Below are 24827 nucleotides of genomic sequence, written 5' to 3' on the forward strand. Positions count from 1 at the left end.
ATGAAATTGATTCTTCCAATTTTACGTTGAATTTCTAGATAATTTTGTATATATATCTATTGTATGTGTATTTATAAGTGATGTAAAACCCATAGTTTTTTTATTCAATTCACACTGACCCTAGCACTGGTCTTTGGGCTGAATACCTTTCATTACTTCTTACAGTTTGTGTACTTGGCAATTTTTCCTTTTAATTTTTTTGCAAAGTTTTGAAAACTTATTTCTTTGTTTAGTTTTCTTAGTCATGTATGTCCTTACTCTTGCTAAACACAAAATAACTTCAAAAGGTACTTTCAGTCTAACAGGTTCAGGGAGTTCTGCGACAGTTTTTTTGGCAAGTTTGTCAAATAAAAGATCTGTATTCAAAAGTTTGCTTCCATGCATACTGTAGAATTCTGTTTCAAGCTGTGCTGTAACTTTCATTAGCTCTTCACATGGATACAATAAACTTCCTCGTGATGTGTGATGAAGCCAGTCTGTTCCTTCGTTTTCACTGCTTTGGTTAGCAGATTTTACCCCAAGATGAGTATATTTATCTCTAAATCGATATGCAATGTAGCCTGCAATATATTTTAAACCTTCATTACTGACTATTTCTTTTTGTTCAAAATTTCCAATCAAACTTTCCAGTTCTGTTGTTATTTCAAAATTTATGAGTTGACTAGTACCCAGATTATCATTTTCAAAAACTTCTGAAGAAAAATCACTTGCTTCAGTTGTATCTTCTTTCAACATATGGTGTGTTCCTTTAGTGATCGGTGTCAACATCTTCTGTGTTATACAGATTTCAATGTTTTCATGCAAAGGCTCGACCAAACATTTTTCTGCATTTGATTCTATATCCTTTGTGCTCTGTGTGAATATAGCAGAAGAGTTTTTGCCAAGAATATACCATTTTAGTCTGTATTTGAAGTCAAGTGGAGTAGGGTGGTCATTTGATCCTCCCATACCTCGTATGTAGGAAAAGAAATTCTTTAATATGTCCTGGTTAAGTCTGTATGTTAATAAATAGTCAATGCCATAGTGAGATTGTAAATAGGCAAACATTTGCAGCAAAGAAGTGTTGCTGAGTATGATTCCTTTTTGAAACTGAATCAAGGACTTATGATTACCCATAGTCATGGTAGACACTACTTGAGTAACTTCATTCACAAGGGTAGTTTGATTAACTATATCTGTTCCAAAAGCATTGCACCCAACATGACTCCCGAATTTTGATTTAGAGTTGAAGAGATCAAACCAGTCATTGATGAGTTTAACAAATTTTGAAGTTGCTTCCCAGTTAACTTCTTTTAGAAATCCATTAGCTCCACAGTATTCAATTGCTTTTGAGACAGTGTTGGAGAGTAACTGGGCAGCAGGTTTCACTTTTTGTCTTTCAGTTCCCTTTAAATCCAGATGATACTTGCTTATTTTATGTGCCAGTGTTATCTCAGTACTGGAAGCTGTCAGTAAAAATTCAAAACATCTTTTGTCAACAGTAGTACCATCAGTAACAAAACCATGATCAAGTAAGTGATTTCTTAGCAGTTTCAGCAAATGGGGAACATCAGCAAAGAAGAAGATTTTCAAACATTTGTCTCTTGGATGATAAATATAGCACTTGCTGGTATGTTTAATACCAAGTTGTGACCACAAACTCATATTTCCTACCCCCATGTCACATGTTATGCCAACTACTACATAACCTGCATCATAAAATTTTGATGTCAAGTCTGAGATAATGTTCTCATTCATTGGTTGGTCGAACTGATAATAAATTGGTTGTCTCCATTGGCCAATTAATCCGCGAACCATTACTGTTTGGCAGCATTTATGGGGTCCTAAAAATTTTTGATTTTTTTTTTGTCAATGCAAATCTTGTTTGAAATATAGATCTCATCAAAGGTTAAAATGGTTAAACGCTGTAAAATGTTTGATCCAAGTGATTTACTTTTCATGAGATGGATGACTTCATTCAGAGGCCCAGGACTCAACTCCAAAGTTGTAGCCCATGCTCGTAGTGTTGAAAGTCCTGGCAGAGGGAAATTATTTGCTCTTAAATAACGATACGCTTTTGGACTTAAACTTCTTAAGGAAATAGCAGATGTAATATCATCTGAATTCCATTTCACTTTACTTTTTGTTGGATTTCGCAGCCTGTTTATTTGACCAGGTGTGAAAACTCTACTTAAAATATTTTGAAGTTGCTAGAGGTGTTACTGTTGTCAGACATGTCTCTTGTTGTAATATCAAGACTTACAGACATGTTACAAGTGTCAGGCATGTAATCAGTTTCAGATGTCAGCATTTCCATGATGAGAGTCTTGACTTCAGTTTTGCGGTTCCGTCTTTCGACTCTACTTGACCTTTCCATATCAGAAGACTTATTTGTTTTGTAGTGACAGTTATACAAATTTTCAGTTGGGATGGCATCTGGTTTTAAATTTCTTGCATTTCTTGGTGTGTAATTCAAGAGTCGTCGTTGCATTGGAATTTGATAACATCTCTCATGGAAATGAACTGAACATATTCGAGCTGAAATTAAATCATAATCACACTTATTAAAATCACAATAAAATAATTACCTCAGAATCATATTTTACTGTATATACATAGTAAAGATTCAACTAATAGCTAGAATACTGGTTGCGTTATATTTAAAATTTTAACGAAGATAATGGCTTAAACAAAATTCATTAATTTAGATTTAATCAGATTAGTAATTATTATGTAAATTTATGTGACCTAGACTTAATTCATACTTTTTTTATGTGTATATTGTTTTGTGTTATATATATATAATATAAATGAACGAATTATATAAATGGTAAAGTATTTTAATAACAGACAAATTTTTCAAATTTTTTGTGTTTGAAATTTAAGTTAATTGTAATTATTTATTTTTGCGTGTATGTTTATAAATGTATATATTAAAATCAATTCTTATTTTTTATTATCTCAAGTTCTTCAATGCCATAGTTTGCCTAGAAAAAGAATAGGGTGGAAACCTTGTGTGTCCTAAAAGCATTTTAAACAATTCAGAATATTAAATGCTTAAGGGTGTGTTTCAACATAATGATATTTCAAAGTTTGTCTTTGGTGGCCAAGTATTTACTGGTCATGCTCATATGGTTGCTGGACTAAACATGCATTAATGACTTAACTCAAAAATCCTTGCATTAACTTATCATTGGTCATGTTACAATGTTACACTGTTAGTGGTGCGTGAAATTTTTTCTCACATTCGCTTCTTTCATAATAAGAACATATTTGAGTGAATAAAATAATACATATTGACTACTTGTTATTTATACTGTAATTATTTTGAGCATTAAAATTATTTTATAATACATAAACATATGTGTTTAAATACAACAAAAACTATTAAAAAAGAAGTTGGTTTACTTTTAACTTTTCTTGATTATACCCAAGTAATGATTTAAGCACATGAAAAAATTAGATTATACAAGATAATAAAGTATAATTATAAGTTAATTTTTTTAAACCCCACAGAATTTTTATGTTTGCAGGTTGGGCAGATGGGTGCCTCACACAATGAACGTATCTAACTTAAGGAAATATGTTTCAATACCAGTGCAGAAAACATAACATAAACTCAATATGCAGTGTTATACCGATAATATTGATAACCGTCTTCTCCGGTTTTATAAACGTGACTGGCTGCGCAATGAGAAAAGTTCACACATACTAAGTATGCACACCAGTTAACAGAGACCTGTCACAAGTACAACAATGCATCATTCGTTGCAACCAGTTTGGGTGTTGGCCATTGAAAGTTGAAAACTCAGCTAAACAAAAATACAATAGTGCTTAGACTTGTCTTCAAAAATAAAACCATATTTTTTTTCAGTGTCAGATAAATGATCAAAGCAGGACTAATGATGGGTTAAGTTGATAATTAGTGATCAAAGAAGAAAATAGCTACATAGGTGTAGCACTCAATCCTTCATGAGGCAGCTAATACATACCCACTTGAAAGGAATCATCACACAGAAAATTTCTATGTACTTTGGTTGAATACACTAGAAATAGCTCCCTTGGCATTCAGTAAGACACCCTTACAAAAATATCTATCTTCTCTGACTGAGGAGCATTTTAGTAATAATCTATATACTTTCAGAAATAACTTTGCCCAATAAAACTAATTTTATATTAAGCTTAATAGAACAAATGCATTTAAATGAAGTATTTGTTTCATAAAATATGCAAATGGGATTTGCATTGTGTGCAGAACATGAAAAGGTTACGTCAGGTAGGTACACATTTGAAATATAACTGATAACTAGAGCCAAGATTTGGTGGTGTTAAAAAAAGCAAATATTGTCATTGAAAATTGTGGATTTTGTCTTGGTCATTAAAAAATAAAAAAAAATGTAATTAGTATAGATCATGCAAAATTACATTGAATAACTGCTTCAACAATTCATCTTAGGATAATAAAATATGTACATAAGATCATACTTCATTTATTGTTGAGAGTAAAGAAAAAGCAACTATATAATACATACAGTATTATTCTGTAATGTTTTTTAGCTCAATAAAAAAGTTATAAATCATAAAGTACAGCCAAACATTTTTATAAAATGCCATGTCAAGAGTCAAGATATTATATATATCAATCAAAACAAGAAATAATGTTTTTGCAACCACTAAACATACATAAATTTTAAGTGATCATGTGGATCCAAGTTTATTTTGGATGCCAAAATATTCCCAAATTTTATTTTTGGTTATTGTCACTTTTTTTTTCATATGAATAAAAGCCCCAAGCCATGTCTGTAAGTTTGCACCATTTAATTCTAAAGAAATTATCCTTCAAGATTTTATGCAATGATTTGAGTAAGAGACTACTAAGAAATCTTCAGTAGTTATTAAAATTTTGCACATTTGAAATCCTATGTAATATGTAAGGTAAATAGACTGGCATTACATAGTGGAGGCCATGATAAAGCAATCAGATTACTTGCTCTTCAAAGTGTAGTAAGAACCGCGGCGAACATTATCATGCGTCCTACACACATTCATTTAGTCAGTCATCCATTCTCATCTCATCTAAACTTTTTGCCTTTTAACAAAGACCTACAAGTTAAAAATGTTCAATACCTAATGGGAAATTGCCTTCCGGTGTTAAAGGACTGAGTTATGTTGTCCATTATGTGGATGGTAAAGGTAAACCATTGCAGAATTAATGTGCCATCAGAAAACTGAATGGTCTGAGACTTCCTCACCATGCCACTGCATGATGTCACCATGTTTGATACTGAGCTGTAAGAGCTGATCATTGAGGTGAAAACAGGTTTGCTTTGTACACGTCTTAATTTTGCAAATGTTTTCTATTATATTTTTTTTTTACCTCATATTTAAGAGACTCCCAATCTCTGTCCCTAAAATGTAAATAAAGATCTACTGGATGCATCATTAATAAAAAAAAAGAGCATCCACGCTAAATCTGAAAACAATCTCTCTTGAGTTCACTAAGCTTAACGAATAAGGTTTTGATGCCTTATATTTTCTGCTAAACTTCTCTCATCATTAATTGCTATTAGTTTGTGTTTTTTTCTCTTCCAAAATGGTTTTATATCAGTTGAAGCAATAGGCGTAAGTACCCAGTAAGAAATCCCAAACTATCTTTGACTTTGTATATCACATAGGTACTATGTTATTAATTTGAAAGTGACTATGTTACAACTGAGATAGGGCCTAGCTGTGCTCATCATGATGAAATGAGTGCTTGTAATTTACTCCCATATGCCTACATTTCAGCTTACACTTAATGTTATTAAGGGGGAGTCTCATTATTCCAATTCATCTACTGAAGAATGTAAAAGTAGGAGTTAACTTGGTTTGTGAAGAGGCTTAAAATAAACACTTAAAAAAAAATAGTGAGCTCTGAACCACCAGGACATTTGGTAGGTAATGAATTCCCAGAAATTGGGTAATGTGGGGGGGGGGGGGGGGGGGATACAAAACCTGCTTTTGCCCAATAAATGTGATATATTTGTGGGCACTGCCACTGAGGATCCCCTTAGGAGCATAGAGAAGTATTAATTGACATTAATTACACTTAGAAATATAATTTGGATCAGTCATTGTGAATGCTGTCAACAAAGTCTTGCATTAAGGCATAATTTAGCTTGTTGCAAATACTTGTTTAGAGTGAGTCATTTTAGTCGCTGTGCTCCCGTTATTTTTATTCACAGGCAGAGATGCTAACATATTAAGCAGAAATTTGTTTCTGAAAGTGTCCTTACTTAATCCATGCTTTATATAAATCCACTTATATGCTCCTGAAAAATCAGCCATTATCTGTTACAAACTTAGATGTGTAAAAGACAAGTTTTTTCCCAACAATTTCTGTACCCACTACATGCCAAATTATTAATCCTGACATTCTTAATTTTTGCATGTCTTGAAAATATTGCAATTGTGAAACATTTAATTTGGGGATTGCACGATTATAACCTAAAAGTTGCAGCACTATTGTAAGAAATACATTACAAACATCAATAAAAATAAACATTGGTTAGGCTTGTACATCTACATTTTAACTGATAGAGGCTATTATGTTTAAACTAGTTTACAATAAACTATATATAAAAATTTTATCTTTAATAGAAAATATTTGTGTTAAATTATAAAAGTCGGCTGCAATACTGTTTATCTTTATATAAGTAACATGTACTGTCGTTTACCATTTTTCAAATTTATTTTGTCCTTGCGTTTACATGCATGTACCCAAATTTTGGCTAAATCCTCATTTTTGGGGAAACTATAATATTTTATGTTCTTTCCTTTTGTATTTTTATTTTCATTGCAACAACCATATACGGCACAACTCGGCATTTTTGCTCGTCAAACATTCAAATTTCCATTACATGCTAATCGCGCGCCAATATCGTCTGCAGTCCCTCCAACGTGACGTAGATGCGCAGAACGGAACGGATCAAGCAGGCCTGTATATTTAGGCCATGATTCACACACACAAAATCTCAGTCTGATTAATGTCTGTTAAAATATGAAAATAACGTAATTTCTCATATATCACACACACTCTTTACACATGTCACTGGAGTCTGACCCCGACGTTAGTTAGTTCCTCACTCACTAAACGCGCTGAGTCGCATCCTCTGCGAAAGTATCCGACTGCCAGAAGTCCTGGGGAGGTAGAGAAAACGTGCTTATCGCCCCACGGGCCGGGAAACTAACGTTTCAATCTGTGAAAAATGTGTCCAAAGCTGAATTTATGCACAGTAGTGGAGCCAAATATGCTTAATAACATACCGAAAGTTAACTGATGTAGACCTTGTTCGTATCACTGAAAATGCGCACAGTGCTAGATGACAGCGATTTTATTTAATTTTATTAAATGAAACTTTTTTTTCCCGTGGAGCATTTTATCTCGTGGATAGTATTTAACTATCTGAAAGTAGCTTTGATAACCAAGGGTTCTTCGGTCATCTTGTATCTCCTTCTCTTTTTTCTTTAACACGTATATTGTAAGCATTACTATAGTGTTGTAGGCTAATTTTCATACTTCAAACTATCAACAATGTTCAAAATCTTTTCAATACTAATGCTCTTTCCGGAACGTAAATAAACATGCAGGTGAAAGTTTTTTCAAGAATGAAAAGGTAAAGGCGATATAAGAAACACTGGTTCTCAAAAGAATGATATTTATTGGATGTGCATTCATTTAAATATGTAAACTTATTTACAACTCTGTACATAAAGTAAATATAACTAAACGGTCACACATTTGCAGATGGAGGAAAATCTTGTGAGTACAAAAATACACCAACCAGCAAGCTTACTTGGTTATTTTAGGCTATTTTAGAACATACACCTTCGCTAATTATTCGTTTTAATATTAAACTGTCTTCAACCCCACATTCATTTAATCACTATTTTTGAAACTGCATCGTTATAATTGTTACTAAAACACTTAAGTAAAACCGTTAAGAATCTACAGCGTGCGCTAGTGTGCTAGAGTTTAAACGTACATAGAACATGCAGAAAAAATTTAATTTTCCAAGTGGATAAAAATGCATTTTATGTGAGGTAAGCAGATATACAGTAGAACCTCGATGATACGTTCCCGTTTCATACATTTTCCCGTGTCATACGCCGATTAATTTTGGTCCCGCCGAAAGTACTATGTTTACAATGGTTTACTTTCCCGGAACATACACTTATAAAATCATTAATTTCCCGTTTCATACGTTTTTACGAAGCGTTAAAGCCCAAAATTCACAAATTTTTTTGTTATATTCCTCCTGATAAACTACGTTTTAATGCTTTTATTTTGAAAAACGTTCATTGTTTACATTTGCAAACGTAAGAAAATAACTTTATCCCACCATAGATATTGATAGTATCAGGAAGACTGCACTTCGCTAGTAGCATCTATGGCCAGCACCAAGCGAGACTAGTGGCGCAAACTAGCAATGATTATGAAAATGGTGCACGCGCTTTACCAAAGCACGGATCTCATATTTTGTGCATTCATTAATCTTTGAACTGAATATACCCGTTTGTTATTGTTTTCTTACGATCGGGGTGTTTTGTATTTTACGTTTCTCAAGTTAAAAATATTATTGAAAATTGTTCTGTTGCATACAGTTGTTTGTAAAAAGAAACAAACAAGCATAAATTCCTGATTTTCTTTTTACAATAGCCTAATTTTTTTAATTTCTAATTTAGGCTTGGTGACTTTTCCTGCCCTCCAAGAAAGGACTTCATAACATTTTGTAAGGCCACTGTTTCTCATGTCAGCTTTACTTGATTATGGACTGTATTTTACATTTCTGGTGGTTTTATTATATGTATATATAATTATGAATTCATATCTTTCATATAATGCAATTATTTACACATTATGTATTTGAGTTTAATCTGACATTGTGCTTGTATGCTAGATTGAAAATTTTTTTTATTATTGCCATTCCCTTTTCATACACTTTCCCGCATCATACACCATTTTTGTGCCCTCCGTTGAAAAGTGTATGACAGGGGTTCTACTGTATATATGTATACTTAATATGCTGATGCTGTTATTTAACTTATACCAATAATAAAACTTTTCTTGGAAAACAGTTTGGACATTGGAAGAAATTATTTAGAACCTAAATATATTGTTTTTAACTTCACTTTTTCTTTCTTAAATACAGGTATATTTGGTTATATATTACCACCCTTAAGAAGGTGATTATGTGGTAAATTTGTTTTCAAAGCCACTAATATTATCTCTGAAGTTAATAATTCTTAAGTTAAGATTTTGGGTATCAATAAATAATATACCAAGCTCTACCAATTCCTTTTCACTATTTTTGCTGAATTATGTCCCTAAATTTTACCATTTTAAGAAATCCGATCTCTTATGAATTTTGAAAGGGAAAATAAGGGTTTGTATGAAGAATACTTCATATCACTGAATCTTCTAGAGTTGTAGGTAAAAACCTGAACATGAAAACATGCAAACTGAGTTAATTTTTCATTGAATTTTTCATTGAATTTTTCGCGAATAGGTTTTAAAATTTTAATAAAAATTTATATCTCTGAATATAATATAAAATGAGGTTAAGTAATGGGCATTAACAATAAACACTACAAACGTATTTTATAAATTTACGAAACTCTACCACTAATAAAATATCTCTATAAAAATAAACAACCAGAAAATAAGACAATTGGTGTATATAAAATACACACATAAACCATACATAGATCTTATAAGTTGTTTTTTTTTAAGAAAGATTTTTAAGAGGTGAATATCTATAAGTTTGGTTTTACAATAAATAATCATAACTCTGAAACAAATCAAGCGTAATAAATGATAAAAGGCACGAGAAGTAAGAAAACTCCTAAATCCTTTGTACCATTTTCCGACATTGGGATAAAAATGGGGAAACTTTAGTAAAGTAACATTTAGAAGAGTTACCTACAATACTTAAGTTTGAGGTAAGAAACTGAGCACCAAATTCTCACATAAATTTTAAGTCCCCTATTCTATGTTTACCTCTTTCACATTTTATGTTTCTAATGTGAAGAAATGTTTGTTGGTTTGGGAAGTAAAGTAAAATGATTTCTAGAGTCTAATTCAAAAATAAAGATTCGAGTGTTTTAGTATTTCTTTACATTGAATTCATGAGGTGAAACAAATGCTTGGTTTTATTTACCTATGCATGTGAGGACTACCCTGAAATGTGCGAAAGCGAAGTCATACGACAGTTATTGAACAACTATCTATTGAAAATTTGAGGAAGAAGCTGCTCGTGACTGTTGAATCAGTAGAAAGTAATTATATTCAGCGTCAGCAATGGAGTTATTTATATACGTTCTTAAAATAACTGAAAAAAAATTACGTCGCTAAACCAAAAAATTCATCCAATCTATTAATATAATTCACCGGTATTATTCCAACTTTTCCGACCAGGGGCAGTCTCTACTGTTTCGTTTGAAGTAAAACGGAAACTGCTGAGGAAATAGTTTCTTACAGCAAATATCTGTACCACCCAGCTGGAGTTTGAGGCGCAGGATTTTCACAGTCTTAACAAATGTCATTATTGTCTTATTTAAATCATTTATTTTACTGAAAGAAAAGTGCAATTCACTTATTCAATTAGATACCTTTTAAAAAAGATTTTTACGTGATTGTGTAGCCTATCCCCGAAAGACAGAGAAATCTGTCCTTCGTACTACAAATTTAATTGTTTTAATTTATAAAATGACTATAAAAATACAAATTCATTTCAAAATTATCGTAAACATTCTAGACATGAACAGATTTTATGTACATATTGCAACACAAATGAACAAGATTTATTACACAATCATCCAGAGCTAAACTTAGTATTTCATAATCAATTACTTCACCATTTTTTTCACAACTGCACAACATATAGGTAGCTCCAACCTCTTTTATCTTAAGATTGTTCCAACTTAATGAAATGTACCGGGAAAAAAGTATATTAATAACATCCTGAGTGAAAAAACTCTTAATTATGAATTCAATATTTATATTAGATATTAGATAGATATGGAATTCACTGTACACGGGATTTCCTTGAATATAATAATATTTCGGACATATTTTGCTAATTACGAAGATATGAACTTCAACTCTTGATTAAGTTACAGTTATATCTAATTTCCATCCAGCTCAATAATTACTAGTATAATATTAATTCTTGAGAATATTTATCCATAGAAGCTTTTTTCGCATATTTATCAGTAGTCTTTTAGTGGAAAGGCAAAGTTTTAATTTTTCCCTACGATGCTAGTTTCTTATCATTAGGTAATTCCTAATGAAACCTTTAAAATGACGACGTTTGGAAAAATTAGCCATATTTTTTCGTTTCATAATGAATTTATTCCAAAACATTATCGATGAAGATATATTTCACTTTTAATGAAGAATAACTGACGACATTTTACGCAAATTATCTCCAGACTGATACACAAATTATGAAAAATATTGCATATAAACTACTCCTCAAGTGATGGAAGAAACAGGATTTGAAGGGGGAAAAAATCCATATCTCCCTCAGAAGGTTCGGTTTAAAATTCATTCAACGTTATTCTAAACCTTAATATGAGAATAACTTGTGTGAACTAACTTCAGATACAACGGAACCTTCCTGCTGGGAAACGAGGTACCACAATATTACTGTGTACGTTCCAAGTATTTAAAATTCTAAATATTTCCAAAATATTTTTTCTCTGAATGTTTTTTTTGATAACTGAAATGTCAGAATTGTCTAAAAGTTTTCGAAATGTCCCAAACTAAATCCTTATTAGAAAATTTACATGTGCCTGTAGGCCAATCTTAAATGTATTTCTATGATCATCGGATAAAAAAGGACAGTCACTTCATATTGAAATAAATATGCAAGACCTAATTGTGCACGTAGCCTGTAATCTGAAACCAACTGAATGAAAATTTTTGAGGACTAAACTTATTCGTGTTACTGGAAAATACTCTCCGAATAAGTTAAAAAAAAAATTGAATGAACACTTTAACCAAACACTCTAAATTAAATAAAATAAATTCAAATTGTGTTATTTATCGAAGCGTTAAAAAAAATATTTCGCTTTTGATTACATCCATTTAAATAGTTCAGATGTTTAAGTTTATTAAAAGGTAATATTTTTCATTCCTGGCTACATGTCAAAGAACTGCACAAAATTTTCTACAGCTGCCCTGCAGAATGGGCAGGGACTGTGAATCGTCTGCAATCTCAGCCCACATTGCTGACACACACCCAGATGCCCACATGGCAGAACAATATGGGTGGCAATTTCCAACAAACAGACCTTGCAAACCCTCACGTTTGATTGTGTTGGGACCAGCTGATTCTCAGTATCATCTGATTCTACTCCAGGTACAGTCTCATTAACTTCCGTGCCAGCCCGATTGTCCTGAAATTCAGGCTGTGGTGCTGGTTCGTCGGGGTTTTCTTCTTCACCGTTGTCTTGGTGTCTGTTATGGGGATGTCCCAGAATCTCAAAAAGTCTGTCCACAGTGTGTGACACATAGCGTAGAAATGAAATTGAACTGTATTTTCCAGTTACTAACTTTTGGATGCCCTTCCGAACAGTTAGTGTGTTTTTGTTTCCCCTTGATGAGGGTCGAACAAGGCGCCCATCTGCCACACTTCTGACTTCTGCTGAATACTTCCTACTTAATTTTAAAAGCAATTCAACAAAATTCCATATGTTGGGGTGCATTCCCATGACACTGCGCAGACGATAATGAAACCCCTCTAAGTCGTTATTAGTCCGACGTGGATGGTTGAAGGTAGTAAAGTTCTCTGCTCCTACGCGTCTCATCCAAAACCTTTCTACATATTGTACAAGATTATTTAGCCCTAAAATATTGCCCTCTTCAATAAAAATGCGATGGCACGAATCCCATCTGCTATATCCGTTTCTGGAGTAACTGTGTCATGGGGTACGCCCGGCTGTGGTGGTAGGTGGGGAAGGGCCATTATCATTTTGACTCCCATCTTCATAGTTGGGTTTCGGAGGCATTCGCCTGCTAATCCTTGGGTCAAAACTTGTCTCCAGATGGCCTGTAAAAACGAAAATATATGTAGTCACTATTTTTACGTATTTACTCAAAAATAGTGAGTTATCGTTAGTTAATACAAATCGAAGTAGTTATTATTTTATTTGTAGACACTTTTATGAAACTAGATTATTTTCGTATTATTCCGTACACAAAGACATTCACGTTTATACAGATACACTACTGTGTATCTCTAAGTCAGGATATATATATCTGTGTGTGTGTGTGTTTGTGTGTGTGTGTGTGTGTGTGTAGAACCTGAATCTGACCTACAAACTTCGGCACCAGGTTCATCACAGCAAAATAAGTTGAGAACTTCCATATGACTCACAGTCTAGTGCGCTTCCCAAGGCTGGTTAACGTCTTTGAAGTTGGAGATGAAGAATATATTTCATTGCAAATAATAGACAGATTATTTACGATAGAACTCTGAGCGTCTAGATCATATTTGAATCAAATTCCATAATCAACGTGACTATTGTCGCTGTAGCAAAATTATATCATTGAAGTAATTGAAGGTAGTAATAAGCCACAAAAAAACCAGTGTAATTTAAGAGTGTTACTCTCATTTATGTAAATGAAATTATACCTACTGCTTTTGTGACAAAACTAGCGGTGGTTGTACAACTTCGTAAAATCAAACGTAATGCAGACGCTCCTCTCATCTTTAAAACATTATCTATAGTTTACAATGAAAACGTTGTTCAGTTTCAACTTCAAAGACGTACCTATACAAGTCTTGGAAAACACTTTGGGCCATAAGTGGTATAGGGTATTTTTTAACTCGTCATGAACTAGCATCCTAAGTTTGTCGGTCAATTTTAACTGACTGTATGAGAGTGTGTGTGATACCGACGTCATATTTTTCTTCTGATAATGTCATTTACTTATTCGGTAGAAATTTTTTCACTGAGTTAAGTATTGTGTCGTGTATGGCTGTAAAACGTTTACAAATAACGAAACAGCGAAATAGTTTAACCATGCTTTGACAAAAGATTGTACAGTATTGAGTAATGTAAACATTGAACAGCGATTGCGAGAGTCTAAGATAAAATGGGTAGGTGTGATGATGTTTACTGGCGCAAAAAAATATGAAAGAAACATCACTGTCGTCGTGCCCACAAAGTTACTAATAATTTTCAATGTAATGATTATCACATTAATAATAAAACGTAAAAAAAATGTTTGTCTCAATTTATAGTTTTATTATATAATATTTTAGTCGTTGATTACACCTGTATTTTGTGCGAATGTACGGTACGTACAAGGGAAGGTCAGTAGGAGTGACAAACCGTTACTGGACCAATGTAAACATTGAAATGTAAACATTGCCCCAGTACCAGCCTGGGGGCCGCCATCTTGTTTCGTAGGGGCCGCCATCTTGTTTCACATAGGCCGCCATTGTTGTTGACATTGGATACCAGGGCGCGCCACCGTCTGCTGGAGGCCGCCATCTTAGTTCAGCCTTTAGTTACCGGAGCACGCAACCGTCGCTCCGAAGGCGGGAATTGTATACAAAAAATCTCGGGCGGCAGGTGGATTCGATCCCTGGGACGCACCAACGTCGTGGTTAGGAGGCGGACGCCTTGACCACTTGACCACGGGACCAGATGAAGTATGGGGAATTAAATAACGCACATATGCTTTAAAGAAGCTATGCTTAAAAGAAGCTATGTTTAAATTTCGAAAAGCAATACTAGCTATGCCTAAATTTCAAAAAAATAAATATATGTCTATAAACCCACCCCATCCCCTAAAAGAAGCAACCACCATATTTAAATTTGGAAAAGAAAAACAAATATGCTTAAAAGAAGCAATGTTTAAATTTCGAAAAATATGCAACCACACTAGTTATGCCTAAACAGTCATATTTAAATTTCGAAAAGCAAACCCCCACCACTCCACAACCATCAATTCTTTAAATTTCGAAAAAAAAAATATATGTCTATAAACACACCCCCACCCCTAAAAGAAGCAACCGCCATACTTAAATTTGGAAAAGAAAATACCGCCATGTCTTTAAAAAAATATATGCTTAAAGGCCCCGCCATACTAGCTATGCCTAAATATTGAAAAGCAAACCCCCACCACTCCACAACCCCCATGTCTTTAAATTTTAAAAAAAAAATATGCTTAAAAGAAGCTATGATTAAATTTCGAGGGAAAAAAATATGTCTATAAACCCCCCACCCCAAGTATGCCTAAAATCCCCGCCATTATGCTTAACCGCCATGTCTTTATATTAAAAAAAACCACCATACTAGCTATGCTTAAATTTTGAAAAACAAATATGCTAAAATAAATTACCGCCATATTAGCTATGACTAAACCCCCTCCACTCCGAGTATGCTTAACCGCAATGTTTTTTAAATTTCAAAAAATTCTTAAAACCCCCACCCGCCATATTAGCTATGACTAAATAAACATAACCTCAAAAATCCCGCGCAGAGAGAGCGAGATGTTGTCCGCTGGAGCGTCACTCATAAACTGCGTAATTATAATCCCCACATCATATTATAAGCATAATAATGTCTTTAAAAACAACACTGTGTGTGTGCAACATGCTAAGTAATAAGCATAGTTAAAATTTATAATATTGTGCAAACAATGTGTTAAGCATAGTTACTATTACCTTACGTCGAGTAAAAGAAATATTATAAATATAGAAAATAAGAATAGTTAATTTTTTATAATAATGTATAAACAATGTGTTAAGCATATTTAAAATTCATAATATTGTAAAGATAGAAAATAAGCATAGTTAAAATTTATAATATTAAGCATAGTTAAATTTTATAATATTGTACAAACACTGTGTAGTAATTGGCTCTCTGCCAATGTGTTAAGCATAGTGACTATTACTTTACGTCGAGTACAAACGCCGCGCTGGAAACCTCGCTCGTGCGACCAGGAATGTATTAAGGGACCCCTACAGTTAACACGAAGCCTTAAGTAATTAAGAATAAAATGTAGATGCGACACGAACGACATAAGTTACCGAGGTATATAAAAAAATAGCAAATAAGCATACATAAAATAAAAACTCACCGGAACGCACCCCCACCCACCCCGGCGACATGTAACAAAATAAATATAAATTAAATGTTGTGTAGGGAGCTGCAAGCATGGTCTCACACAAATGCCTGACGCTAGTGAAAGTGTTTACCGATGCGGCGTGTGGCCGGAGGGGGGAAGGTGAAAACTCAACACCCGGACTCGCTCGCGAACGCCGGAGGGGGAAAGTTGTTATGCCCGACACAGGCGGCGAGGCCGAAAAACAAAGCGGGAGGGGAAAGACGGGCGACCCAAATCCTAAAGTCGAAAGTCACGGTAAGTAATCCAGGTCTTTACGGAAACGTGAAAACCTTTCCACGACACAAGGAAACGTTCGCCACACTTTTTATGAATTTTATTCACTAAATAAGTATCGGGATATGCAGTTACTTGAATCTCAGGACCATAAAAACCGCCTTTAATTTCATTACCGTCCAAATCACTCAAATAAAACACACATGGAAAATTATTCGTAACTTTGACCACTCTGAAAACTTCGTGCGATCACCTCGGTTTGAATCCCTTCTCAAACATCGTCTTGTGTTTTGATATACGTACATACGAACCCACGCGAGCCTTTAACCGTCTAGAATCTATTTTCTTAACATATCTGTAAACTGTTTGTAGCAAAGAGTTATCCCTCACAGCATTCGGAGCCATACCTATAGTGCGGTGGAACCTATTATTGTAGACAGAAAGTAATTTCGGTAAAAGTGTAAGCCACTTATAGTTTCCTTGTGCCGAGAACTCACGGTAAAGCATATCCTTTAAAGTCCTTTTAAAACATTCTACAACAGACGCCTTGACTTCGCTATAACTTGAGTAATGATTAATTGCGTACTTTTGCATTAAGGCTTGAAAATGTTTATTGTAAAATTCCGCTCCAGCGTCGCTTTGAATATTCTTAAAACTTCCCGCCTCATTTAAAATACTCTTCATGGCCGCGGTGACTAATGTTCCCGTCTTTCGTTTAACTGGAACCGCATAAGCACGTTTGCTATAAACATCTATAGCAGTAAGGATGTACTTGAAACCGCTATTTATCCTGCTGTACGGAATCATCTCCACCAAATCAATCTGTAATAAATCGCGAAGCCCATATGTCAACACAGGTCTACGAGGAAAAATTCTGCGAACTCCGCGATGCAGTTCATTAGAAATCCCACGTTGTACGACACTCATTTCGAGATATATCCAGCTTCCTTCAACTCTTCAAGAATAGATATCACCTCGTTGCTATGTCCGGTATGGCCAGCAGCTTGCGAGGCCATTAGTAATCTGAGGCGAGCAATAAGCTGGTTCGGGTTGTCCCAATAGATAAATTGCTTTGTGCGTTGAAAATCCAATGTTTTTTGTAACAAGCCACTTCCTCGCTGAGATGAGTCAATATTCGGAAACAATCCCCTAATGATATCAAACTTTGCATGCGTTTCGCTTTTATAACGTTTTGTCGTAGGATCATTTCTTTTATAAGCATTTGTAATATCTAGTAAATGTCCGTATTGTTTTAAGGCAGAATCTGAGTAGGTGTGCGGCACTCGGCGGAACAATAATTCGAATAAGCCGGGAGCAGGCTGTATCAATTCTTCGTTGACGCGAATTAAATTATTATCGTGAAAAAGTACTTCCGTATCCCCTAAGAACCAATGGTTGTTGCGTTTATAGAGACCGTAGGTCCCATCACCCGAGCGAAGGTTGTAGCTCCGTAAGTACGACTGTAATTCACCCAATGAATCATTCATAACATTGCGACGTATACTAGTGTCAGAATCATAAGCATCACTCATTACCGGTTCCGGCTTCACCTCCGAAGACTCTTGTTTCGGAACAATATCATGTTGCGGGATAGACTGCACAAACGACTGTCCAAGCTTATCCAAACGCGAATTAACAGACTTGAACATTTCCTGATTAATCGCATCCCTCTCCATTCGCGCTCGCTTAGCCAAAATATATTTGACACGTATGTTCCGTATGACATGATCTAAAGCGTTTGCCTTGGCAGACATGACTGAAGAGAACCATACAGCATAAAGCCTTTTTATATACAAAAGGTCTAAGTTTTAGGAGGCGGTCTCTGAGGTGTGGGCTGCTTAGCAACAGTCCTCACAGTCGATGCAGAAACCAATCCATCAACACCATTCTTAACAACACCAATAGTACGAGCGTTACCTCCAGGTAGTGTGCTGTTGGGTCGAACGTCATTCCCAACGGGTGTGGGCTACCGTTTACTGGTTAGCTCTGGACCACCGAGCTATATTTATACCGACATCTCGTTTTGTTTTTTACGTTCTCGCCGCTTGCTGCGACCTTGGAGCCTACCCCTCCTCCTCCTCTGACATTTCCGCTTTCTCATTGCTCTCGGCAATGTTTTCAATCATCCATGCTCTGAGCAGCGCTGCGTTATGGCGCGACGATACCGGTCTTGTGCCTCTGCTTTTGTTGATGTACGTTTTATCTAATAACTTTAATGATGGGCAGCCATATTCACTTTGAACGTCCACTATGCGCACATGTTTGCGACAATGTTTAGCTAGCCAACGTTTCTGTTCGGCCCCGGCGACCATTATAGTTCCACTCAGGTGTGCCGCCAATATGTTTGGCAGACTTGTGTAGGGAAATATTCCGTCTTCCCATTTCAGATTGTGGAAGTTGTTGGTGAGCCACGTGTTTGTTTGTTGATGTTTTCTAATTAAATGTTCCCACGCAAATGGTGGTGAAACGAGTGCGTAATCACGTTCCCTTCAAAGTCTGCGATGCTAACTTCCTTAACGATAAACCCATGCTGTGAGAAGAAGCCTTGGAGGTTAACACACTTCGCCATGGCGGCTGAGACATACTGAACATACATTGCGTTTAGCTCATTATTTTAATACTTTGATCCCTCGGGTTGTACGATACTAATCTATCGTTTAGAATAATTGTGTATGCCTGTGTTACCGGCAGTATAATGTTTGCTGCGGTAATGTCTATTTTACAATCTATGATGGTTGAGGTTTGTTTTTCGTTTTGATGTGACACGTCGAATACAAAGAGAGGGGCCTTATCTTTAAATCCCTCCGGGTCAAGTAGTGGCGTATTTTGTCTACCGTAGTAGTTCGCTTGAAAGTCCGAATACATATTATATGCAAGTAGGTAGTAACCATTCGTAAAGTTTATTGCTAGGTCCGAATATGGATAGGCCTCGGAATTAAGATAGTCCTTGATATTTTGTAAATTACAATGGTCGAATTTAGATTTGTTTGCGGCTAGAACATTATGCCTGCCGGTTTGAAATGCCACTATTATATAATGAGGGCGTTCGCTGGAGAAGCTAGATTTTACAGCCCAACTGACGCTCTGTGATAGTGGTAAACTCGGGTAAACTTCTACTCCCCACGATCTGAAAGCCATATCTATGTCGCTGCCTTTTTCAACCATTTTCAACAGCTGTGTGCGCTGGGCGGGGCTTACCGTTACATGCGGAACAAGCCAGTCGATAGATTGCAAACTTAATGTCACTTGCTGTGGCTGATCGCTTGTGTCCATTATAGTGTTAATATAACTGTTTGCGGTGATTATAACGAGCGTTTGTTTACAATTTATTAATATTTGTTTATAGTCTTCTGCAAAGCCTAGCAACTGGTTCAACGGAACGCATATTTCAAACTCGCCTTGCGCTGTAAGTGGTGAACTGTAATCACCGTCCGGACACCATCCCGCCATCTTACTTACAGATTTTTCATCACGCGTGCGCGATAAATAGTTTTTCACAGTTGTCACAATTCCAACTTCGCGTACCTCGTCGATTGTCACGCCGTTAAGTTCGAATGATATTCGATTTATCATATGTAGTATACCATTGTTTACGATTTTTGCATTGTCTGGTTTCTGCCCGTTTGGTTTCGTGAATGCACCGCGAATTCGCAGAAACGATTTAGCAATGTGCGTATACACGTCAGAGTTTTGTATTGCTATAACTATCTCGGAGTTTGGCTCGTACGGTCCCGCAATGTATGGTTTGTACGTGTGCATTTCACATTTTGAGACTGCATCGTCAAACTGCGGTGATTGTTGCACATCGAGTATACTATATTCCATTTGGAAATACTTTGAAACCTAATTTTTCTAGGAACCTCACGTTGGCAGGTGTTAACGGCTTGATGTTTGCTTTCGTACTGGCTCTATGCTTGCTCACCCCCGCCCCTTTATGCAAACCAAAGTATCTTACCCCATACTTTTTTCAAATGTAAGCGTAGTGTAATCACCTCGTTTCTAAAGTTGATTAATTTACCGTTCTGGTCTACCACTCTAATAACCAACTCTCGTATTTGTTGCACGGTAACCGGACTGTAAATGAGTGTTTGAGGCGTATCACTGAGCTTATATCCTGGAGGAACGTTCGGGGAAAATTCGTGTATCGTACTGTTTGGTTTTCCATTAAGGAAGCTGTGGCCAATAATATTCGCCGTGATTCTAATCACATTTACCGGCATCACGTTTACCGGCTGGGTCGACTCGTGTATTTTATTCGCCTAGTAGACTTCCGGTTCGAATCCAAGCATCGGGGCTAGGGAACAGTCGCCGGTGCAGTCGATTTGTGCATTGCTGTGCAATACGCATTGTAGAGTGTTTGGATTACCTTTCAACGAAAACATTACGTCTGTGGGTAGGTGTTGTTTAATATACGTTTCAATGTCTAAGACTTCGTAGGAACCTATAGGTAATTTAATTTCTCGCGTCATCTCTTCGTTCTTCAGCTTGTACCTAAACATCCGGTTGTTTTCGTCCACGTTCGGGATGGAATTGTATACGGTAAAATCCACGACAGCGAGCTGCCATAACCCGTCACTTACGTCGATCGGTGGGAAGTGTGTTGAACACAGTTCCGACGTGTTTCCACTTAGTATTAGCGTGATGGACATGTTCTTTCGAAGCCGGTTCTCTTATATACCGAGATGAGAAACTTTATGCACAAGTGTCCGCAGTTGAATGAGTTTAACTTTTGCTGTCTATCGTTATTATATGTTATTTTGCAGCCTCTCAGGTATCGCTGCATTTCTAAAGGGGGCGGCAGGTCTCCAAAACTATCGTAATACAGAGCCGTACGACCGGCCTTGGCATACGCTACCCAATGCGTTCCGGGCCCCTTACTTGTATCTAAATTAATAATACCGCTCTCGTTGTGATATGGTTTTGTGGGTAATTTATCCTTCATAAACACATTTCTAAAATGTGGAATTTTTAATTTCCTAATTGCTGTCTTTAAGTCTGTGGTGGTAAGGGCTCGCTTTGGCAGGTTACTCAGTATCCTCATTTCCTTTTCCCGCCCCTCTTCCTTCTTCTCCGCTTGACCCCTCCCCCTGACTTTGGGTAGGGACGCAGGTATAGGCCCGAATCGTTTTTTGCAAGCGCCCGCATTTTACTATTGTGCTGTGCGTTGTTTACGGTCTTGGCTATACTCGCCGCTCCGCCAATCAGACTACCTAGCGCTGCCAGCGCTGGGAAAATGAAAGGTAGTAGCCCGCCTTTTTTCACGCGGTTTTTCTTTGTTGAGACACCGCCGCCAATCTTACGTTTTACTCTCATTATCTTATTGACTCCCCACGCTGCAATCTTTTCACCGAATTTCGTTGCGGGATTCTTTGCTATTTGTGCGGCTTGGTTCGCTAATATACCATCGGCTATATGTCTGTAACTTAGGTTATTACTTTTAGAATAGCTAATATCGTGGAGACGACACGCCTCGTCAAGGGAATTGACTCCTGTATCGCCGCGTGCTAGCCTCTTGGCGAGTTTCGTTCTCGGACCGCAGAAATTATATCCTGGCAGATGTACTTCTACTGGCAGCTTGTTAATAACAGAGTTTATTATTCCTCCACCTCTTTGTACCTTCTTTCGTGTACAACGCATAACACTATACTGATTCGAGTTGGTATAACTATGCTGTTTTTATAGTTTTCTGTTTAGTTGTGTAATGGAAGTAGTGCCACAGCGCGAGTCGCTGCCTGTGCAGATTACACAGGCTGATGAAGCCAGTGCTCGCGAGTCGCGGCATGGTTCTTTATTACCTTCGACAATAAGATGTTTGATTGTCGGTTCATCCGAATGCGGAAAAACGTGTGTCCTACTTAGTTTACTCGAGGAACCGAACGGTCTTCGGTTGGAGAATGTTTATCTATATTCAAAATCGCTGCACCAACCAAAGTATAAACGGTTAGCTACGGTTCTTAGAGCAGTGGAAGGTTTGGGATTTTTCCCGTATACGAAAAATGCTGATGTGATACCTCCTAGCGAGGCCAGGGCGAATTCAGTGTTTGTGTTTGACGATATAATGTGTGAGAAACAAGGAATCATACAACAGTATTTTTCTATGGGTCGACACACACATGTTGATTGTTTTTACCTAGGTCAAACTTATGGCAGAATACCTAAACATTTGCTTCGTGATAATGCGAATGTTATCGTGCTTTTCCGTATGGATATGCTTAATTTGCGACATGCCTACGATGATCATGTAAACAGTGATATGGAGTTTCGCACGTTTAAGGATATGTGCTTCTTGTGTTGGAAAAATGAACATGGTTTTCTTGTTATCGTAAAGGATTATCCTTTACTTAATGGCAGGTATCGTTGTGGTTTTGATCATTTTATTGTTGCGAGTCATTGAAGGATGTCCTACAGCGTATCAAAGTTTGGAGGTGCTCCTCTGAAACGTCAGCTTGACTCGTGTATATCTCGCGATCTTGATGGGAATTACGATTTGGGCAGAAAACTTTTAAAGCGTGTGGGTATGCCAAAGGATGCTGGGGATGGCGCGAGTAAACATTATATCGACTCGGTCACGAGTGTATTCACTCACACGGTGACGGAGGAGCTGATGCGTCGGTTTACGGAGCTCAATTCGTCGTTAGTCAATGTACGGGATGTGCAGGTTGGTATTATCGAGTTTTTACGTAATATGGAGGTGAAGGAGCAGCGGTTTGGGACCAAATCAGTTCTCATCTGTCGATACTGCCAACAAAGTTGGGTGATATGTATGTTAATTTGTTGGAGAATAAACTCGGTCTATTTGAGAATACAATTATAGAAAAAGTTACAGTATCTTGGCGGAACTGGTATTGAAACTTACCGCTAGTGGCGCTGACATTTCGCAACGTGTTTCTCAAATGGCTCGTACTATTGGTGTTGTAAAGAATGGTGTTGATGGATTGGTTTCTGCATCGACTGCGAGGACTGTTGTTAAGCGGCCCACACCTCAGAGACCGCCTCCTAAAACTTAGACATTTTTTGTATATAAAAAGGCTTTATGCTGTATGGTTATCTTCAGTCATGTCTGCCGAGGCAAACGCTTTAGATCATGTCATACGGAACATACGTGTCAAATATATTTGGCTAAGCGAGCGCGAATGGAGAGGGATGCGATTAATCAGGAAATGTTCAAGTCTGTTAATTCGCGTTTGGATAAGCTTGGACAGTCGTTTGTGCAGTCTATCCCGCAACATGATATTGTTCCGAAACAAGAGTCTTCGGAGGTGAAGCCGGAACCGGTAATGAGTGATGCTTATGATTCTGACACTAGTATACGTCGCAATGTTATGAATGATTCATTGGGTGAATTACAGTCGTACTTACGGAGCTACAACCTTCGCTCGGGTGATGGGACCTACGGTCTCTATAAACACAACAACCATTGGTTCTTAGGGGATACGGAAGTACTTTTTCACGATAATAATTTAATTCGCGTCAACGAAGAATTGATACAGCCTGCTCCCGGCTTATTCGAATTATTGTTCCGCCGAGTGCCGCACACCTACTCAGATTCTGCCTTAAAACAATACGGACATTTACTAGATATTACAAATGCTTATAAAAGAAATGATCCTACGACAAAACGTTATAAAAGCGAAACGCATGCAAAGTTTTATATCATTAGGGGATTGTTTCCGAATATTGACTCATCTCAGCGAGGAAGTGGCTTGTTACAAAAAACATTGGATTTGCAACGCACAAAGCAATTTATCTATTGGGACAACCCGAACCAGCTTATTGCTCGCCTCAGATTACTAATGGCCTCGCAAGCTGCTGGCCATACCGGACATAGCAACGAGGTGATATCTATTCTTGAAGAGTTGAAGGAAGCTGGATATATCTCGAAATGAGTGTCGTACAACGTGGGATTTCTAATGAACTGCATCGCGGAGTTCGCAGAATTTTTCCTCGTAGACCTGTGTTGACATATGGGCTTCGCGATTTATTACAGATTGATTTGGTGGAGATGATTCCGTACAGCAGGATAAATAGCAGTTTCAAGTACATCCTTACTGCTATAGATGTTTATAGCAAACGTGCTTATGCGGTTCCAGTTAAACGAAAGACGGGAACATTAGTCACCGCGGCCATGAAGAGTATTTTAAATGAGGCGGGAAGTTTTAAGAATATTCAAAGCGACGCTGGAGCGGAATTTTACAATAAACATTTTCAAGCCTTAATGCAAAAGTACGCAATTAATCATTACTCAAGTTATAGCGAAGTCAAGGCGTCTGTTGTAGAATGTTTTAAAAGGACTTTAAAGGATATGCTTTACCGTGAGTTCTCGGCACAAGGAAACTATAAGTGGCTTACACTTTTACCGAAATTACTTTCTGTCTACAATAATAGGTTCCACCGCACTATAGGTATGGCTCCGAATGCTGTGAGGGATAACTCTTTGCTACAAACAGTT

At 36.6% G+C, this 24827-nt stretch overlaps 1 protein-coding gene across 1 annotated transcript in view; it reads right to left on the bottom strand.

Moving 5' to 3' along the window:
* Positions 1 to 4376: 4376 nt before the first annotated feature.
* The window catches only part of LOC134529404 (uncharacterized), a 33734-nt gene continuing 13283 nt past the window's right edge, over positions 4377 to 24827 (bottom strand). Inside the window, exon 5 of the mRNA XM_063363439.1 lies at positions 4377 to 13073. The gene's annotated coding sequence lies outside the window, so the exon portion shown is untranslated. The remainder of the gene's footprint in view (positions 13074 to 24827) is intronic.

Source organism: Bacillus rossius, chromosome 2 (genome assembly GCF_032445375.1).
Source record: "Bacillus rossius redtenbacheri isolate Brsri chromosome 2, Brsri_v3, whole genome shotgun sequence".
In the NCBI taxonomy this organism is placed as follows: Eukaryota; Metazoa; Arthropoda; class Insecta; order Phasmatodea; family Bacillidae; genus Bacillus; species Bacillus rossius.